Source organism: Solanum pennellii, chromosome 1, assembly GCF_001406875.1.
Source record: "Solanum pennellii chromosome 1, SPENNV200".
NCBI classification, from domain to species: Eukaryota; Viridiplantae; Streptophyta; class Magnoliopsida; order Solanales; family Solanaceae; genus Solanum; species Solanum pennellii.
Window position 1 is genome coordinate 80,254,820 of NC_028637.1, and position 6,319 is coordinate 80,261,138.

Below are 6,319 nucleotides of genomic sequence, written 5' to 3' on the forward strand. Positions count from 1 at the left end.
TTGAATTCCATATCATTATGATTGTTGTAGACCAAAACAAGCGGAACAAATCTGGAAAGGAAAGGATTAAGTCTTGTAGGGTTTCAAGCTTTCTTTGAGGTTGGTGATGGTATTGATTCTATGATTGTGTGGTGTTTTTTGTTCTTGCTTCATTATGATACTCGTATATGTATGAATATTGCAATATTGATCACACTTATTGTAAATGAAATAGTTGAATGATGATTGCCGTGAAATCATGATGTAAATGTATGATCTTGATGATATACTTGTGATTGTGATTGTGGTATGTATTTGGGAATTGGATTGCAACATTTCGACAAGCTAATTTTCATCGAGTTTCCACGTCCGGCACAACTATTGGATCGGGTTACCATGTTCTGGCAAATTATGGGATTGGATCGCCACGTTCTGGAAAGCTAACTGTTTGAGTTTGGATTTCGTGAGAGGACCAATGACGTGTGATAATTGTATGTTGATAAACATTTTGATAATATTGTGTGTGATTAAAATGTTGTTTGACTTACTTATGTTATACTAGTGGGATAACCACGTGATCGTACCAGTATACTGTGGTTGTGTACTGATTTTGCACTTGCTCTTATTTTTGTTTAGTATATGACATCTTTAAGCGGCTATTGAGAGACCTCGCTTAGGAGATTAGAGATTATTGCATCGACTTTAAGGGTGAGCCAAATCTTCCGGGCTACCATGGATTTCTCTTTCGTCTAAGTCCACCATTTTCGGACTTAGACATTTGTTTTAGTTAGTGATTATTTCATTAGTTGGGATTGTGACCCTTCCTGTTTTAAGCTTGTTATTTGTACTAGTTTTGGTACATTGACTTTCAGGTTCTAGGTTGTTTACTTCCGCATTTGTCTAGTTAGTTCTTTAGAATCCTTGTTAAAGTTTATGGAAACTTCTTACTTAGTTTATTTAACTTTCTTCTGTAACTAAAAAGCCTTAGTGTTTAGATTATATATTTGCTTTAGTTGGATGGCAGTAGTGGTTCCACCACTGATTGGTTAGTGTAGGTGCCAGTTAAGATGGTCCTAGTCGTGACAAATTTTATACCAGAGCCTAGGTTCGTTTATCTCAATGTACCAAGAATAGTCTAGTAAAGTCTCGTGGAACAGTACGGGAACACTTTTAATTTGGTTTAGGAGGTTATAAGACTTTAGGAAATCTCTATATTTTTTTCTTGTCTCCGTGCTATAACTTTATTTCAATCTGTATCTATCGATTCAAATTAATATCTAACCTCCTTCACTCTTTTATCAGCAGATGGTTAATACTAAATTCAACGGCGTCAGTCCCGCAACTCCCGTTAATACTTCCATTGAGAAACCTACAACGAGAGTTCATGGTCGAGGCAGGGATAGATAAAGAGCTAGGGGTAGAGGTCGTGAAAGATTATCACCCACAGTAGATGAGGCTCCTATTGAGAATGTGCCAGTTAATGAGAACCCTCTTGCAACATGAATTGATGGAGGAGAATGATGAATTTGAGGATGTTGAGATTGGTCAAGAGGAAGTGATACCGACTGGAAATGCAGGTGTTCCTCTTTTGGACCCAGTGTTAGCTCAACAAATATTGTCGTTATTGAAGGGGTTGGCTGGTAAGGGAATGTTTCCATCTGCTCTAGCTCCCGCTAATTCCCATGTTGCTGGCACTGTGCCCAAGTCGAGTGAAATTGTCGGTAATAATGATTTCTTCCATCCTTTTTTGGTTTGGTTATGACAAAGAACGAGCATGACATGTTGACTAAGTTTTTAAAGCTTAAGCCACCGATATTTCTTGGTTCTGTGACTCAAAATGCTTATGAGTTTATCTTAGATTGTTATGAGAAGATGTATAAATTGGGTATTGTTCACCAACATGGCGTTGAGTTCATGTCCTTCCAACTTCATGATGAGGCCAAGCAATGGTGGAGAGCTTATATGGATACTAGTCTCCTACTCTACCTCCACTTACTTGGACAAAATTTCATGCTTCGTTTAGAGAGAAATCTGTGCCTAGAACCTTGAGGGATCGCAAGAAGGATGAGTTTATGGCCTTAGAGCAAGGTGGTATGTATGTGGCTGCTTATGAGGCCAAGTTACATGTTTTATCTAGATACTCTATGCAACTGGTCACTACGGAGGAGGAGAGAATTTGATTGTTTATTAGAGGTTTGAATTATGAGCAGCAAGTGTTAGTTGTTCATATGACTTCTGTAGGAAAGAGCTTTAATGAAGTGACAGACTATGTTAAGAAGGAGGAGGGGGTTAGGCACGAGAGTCAAGCCAAGGCATTGGAAAAAAGAGCAACGACTTCAGGAAATTTTCAAGGTTCTTATGCTAGGGTATCCGAAAGGACAATGCTTGCGGCCAATCCAATTTAGTCTGTTATGCCTGCGTCTACAGGTAACTATTCAGGAACACGATCTTATAATTTTCAATATAGTCAGAGTGTCATGCCTACAATGGGTAGCAGACCATCTTGTGATTATATTTTCTGTAACAGTGGAGAACTTGGGCATATGAGGAGATATTGCCCCAATCCATGTGTGTTAGAGCAGTGGTACCCGCGGGGAATGATAGTAATGGTCGAGGGTGTCCACAAGATGGGAGAGGAGGCAATCAGAGAGGTCGTGGAGGTAGAGGAAATGGTAATTATAATACGGGCACATGTAATGTGAAACCATGAAGGGAAGTAGCTTGTCAAGATGATATGGCTCAATGTTATGCTTTTCCAGGAAGGAATGAGGCAGAGGCGTCTGACGCGGTGATTATTGGTACTATTCTTTTCTGTGACTGGATGGTTAATGTGTTGTTGGATCCAAGTTCTACTTACCCTTATGTATCCGTGAGTTTCGCTTCCAAGTTTGATAAGAATTATGATGTACTTGATGCACCTATCCATGTTTCTACCCCAGTTGGAGAGTCAGTCATAGTCATCCATGTCTATCGTGTGCGTCCTATTTTGTTTATGGGTTTTCAAACATATGTTGATTCAGCGATTTTGGATATGGCTTATTTTGAAATTATCTTAGGCATGACTAGATTTTCCCCCAGCATGTTGTGCCTAGCTGCAATACTTAGTCTGTTACTCTTGAAATTCTGAGAAGGGAAAGATTAGAGTGGGTAGGGCCTACAATACTAAGCAAGTTAATATTATATCCTCCATTCAAGCTAGTAAATTGGTAGGATAGGGTTGTTTGTCTTATTTGGATCATGTGAGGGATGTTGAAGTCGAGACTCCATCCGTTGGTTCTATTCATGTGGTGTCTGAATTAAGCGAAGTATTCCCTAGACTTGCGTGGTATGCCTCTGGATATTTGTTACGCCCCAAAACGAACTAAGGTGAACTAGAGACTACTGGGTGTTTCTTGAGTTAATTTTGTTTTAAAATGATTTACTTTAGTGTTCTTAGGCAGTGTGTGATGTTTGATTAAGTTTGGAGGTCAAACGTCCAAGAACGTCCATGACGTTCGGAAGATATGCCTTAGAAAGTACTTGTCTGTCTTGATGTGTTTGGGTGAGTTTTACGTGTTCGTTTTAATAAAGCTTAGTGTGGGATGTTCCTAAGACCTAGAGAAATTATTTTAGGGGTTTAACGTCCGGATAAGAATCCATCTAGGACCCACGAGGGGCCCTCGAGGAGGACCCAAGACTTAGCACCAAGTTGCCAAACCACTGCTCCATCGACGGAGGGCAGTCTACTGGCCGTAGACTCAAAGACGCCCCGTAGTTTGGGGGGATTAGTCCCATACTTAGTGGGAGACTATACCCCCCATGAATCAGCCTCTGAAGCCATCGAAGCCCCAGCAGGACGGGCCATCGATCAAACGACGCCTAGTAGTTTGGGGTCGTTGATTGGCACCTACAAAAGCTGCTAAATGTTGCTGCCAGCTTGGGGTGTTTTGTGTCAATTCAGACCAAATATTTTTCGACCCTAGGATGATATTTGTAGGGGTTTTATGTTATATTAGATTAGTTTTAAGTCCTAGACCTAGACAAGACCCCTCACTTCAAATATTCAAACGCACTCTCTAAAGAAAACTCTCTCAAAGGCACCATAGGAGCTAAGACTCAAGGAGGGAAAGAAGGGATGGGTTGGTCGTGTTTATTCACCAAATATTAGTGGCTGTTCTTTTATTTGAGTTATGGTATCCATTCAAGGAGTCATTTCCAAAAGATTTCAAAAAGGGTTTCAAACTCTATTTTCTTCTTTCTTTGATTTTAAGCATGGGTCTTCTTGTAAGAACATTTTAATGATTCAAATGTGTTTATTATAGTATTAATTGATGATTTTAATGTCAAAACCCCAACGAACTCATATTTATTCATATTTCAAACTTTTAGCTTAAGAAATGGCTTAAATGAGCATGTTTGTGTTGGGTATGGACTTTGGTTTTATTGTCTTGTTATTATGATTTATATACTTCCCTAAGGGCCTTATTATAATGAAATATTGAGAAAATTATTATAGGTGGTGATAGCTTGGTTAAATGGTGAGTTTCTTATATTGTGTAATTCTTATGATAAATTGCTTTTGAGTGATAAGGTCCACCTTCTTGGTGGCTGTGTTTATTTGATAAATTTGATATTACTTATTATGTATTGTAAGTGTGAATTTGAAGGCCTAATATGTGAAATGAAGTGATATTGAAGATAAATCTTGTCTTGTTTTTGTGAAGTTGAATTGCATATTTTGCTTATGCTATGTCCAAATGAAGAATATGATTATGTGAAGCATAAGAAGTGTGTAATTTGATGAATATAGGTCTAAAGCATGAATAGAAGTTAACATATACGAATTTCTGCTTATGTTCATGGTGTGCTCACATGTGCACACACTCTCACACTTGAATGAATGTATAAAGCTAAATTGAGTAAATAGAGGAGTTTTGGGGTGAACACTCTTCGTGAGTTGAGATGAAGTGTTTATTAGCAACCTCACTACATACTAAGAGCTTTCTAAGATAGGTCGGAGGATGAATGACCTTTGTGAGTTGAGATGTGATGTTCACTAGTTATCCTTAACCTATAGTTTATAATGTTTAAAATCCATGGGGGTTATGTCTAGCACCGAGAGGATATGAAGAAGAGGTGGTTAAACTTCGGTAGTGGAGATGTTATATTCCAATGTACCTTTTGATATGAGTACTCCTCGTTAGTAGAGAATGAAGCAATCTCCTTATCCCTTAACTATGTGCCCGTTGAGGTATAGCTACTAGGAAATCCGCGTAAAAGCTAAAAAATGACCTGACTCTAGGCAAGTAAGGATCTCTCATCCGATAAGGGTTAATGTCGGGATTCCATGTCTAGCTCTCATAGTCTATGTCGGTAAAGCTAACCTCCCACAAAAGTAATGATATGCTAAGTCTTCTAAAGGAGTGTTCTACTTAGGTTAGGTAGTGGAATGGGACACTATTTATCCACTACACTAGGTAGGCATTCCGAAAGAGGATTCTTGGTGAGTCTTATTTGAAATGAATGAACTAAGTCTCCTAAAAAAACATACTACTTAGGGTAGGTGGTGGTATGGGACACTATCTATCCATATCACTAGGTAGGACCTTCCGAAAAGGGAGTCTTGGTGCCAAGTCTTCTAAAAGAGTGTACTACTTAGGTAGGTCGTGGTATGGGACGCCATCTACTCATTGCACTAAGTAAGTGTTCCGAAAGGGAATTCTTGGTGTGTTATTGGGTGTTCTTCTATTGTATTGCCATTGAGTGGGTTCTTGTTCTCCCGGGGTGAGTATGCCGAAAAGGGAGGTAGTCTTGAGGGTCACTTTGGTGTGTATTGAAGGGGCATATGTGTACTTTCTTCATGTCCTACCTTAGTTAGTCTTAGGATAACCTTAGATAGGGAAACTCCAACGGAAATGATGATTATTTCCTCATTGGATATGCTTTGGAAGTTCACCATTTTGGAGTCTTTTAGTTGACTGTAATGTTTTAATAGTTCATTGTAAAAAATGGAAAGTAACTGTAAAAATGCTTTCTTTTGCAAAAAATATGGAAATTCTTATCTAAGTGTTAAATGATGTTTCTTATACTGTTTTCCTTCTATATTCATGAATGTTTACTTATTTTTGCATGAAAAAATATTTCACTAAAATGTCCCTTTTTGCATATTTTTGCATATGCCATACTTAGTACATTGCTTTGTAATAACCCCATACTTTTCTATACTATAAGTATAGGTTGGAAGCAAGGTTGAAGCCTAGAAGGAAGAGCTTGGGAAAGTTGCTCTCTAGGCAAAGTATGTCCCCATATATTCGAGGGCATATCCCTTTTCTTAGTTTCTTATTTAAAGACTTATTATGTA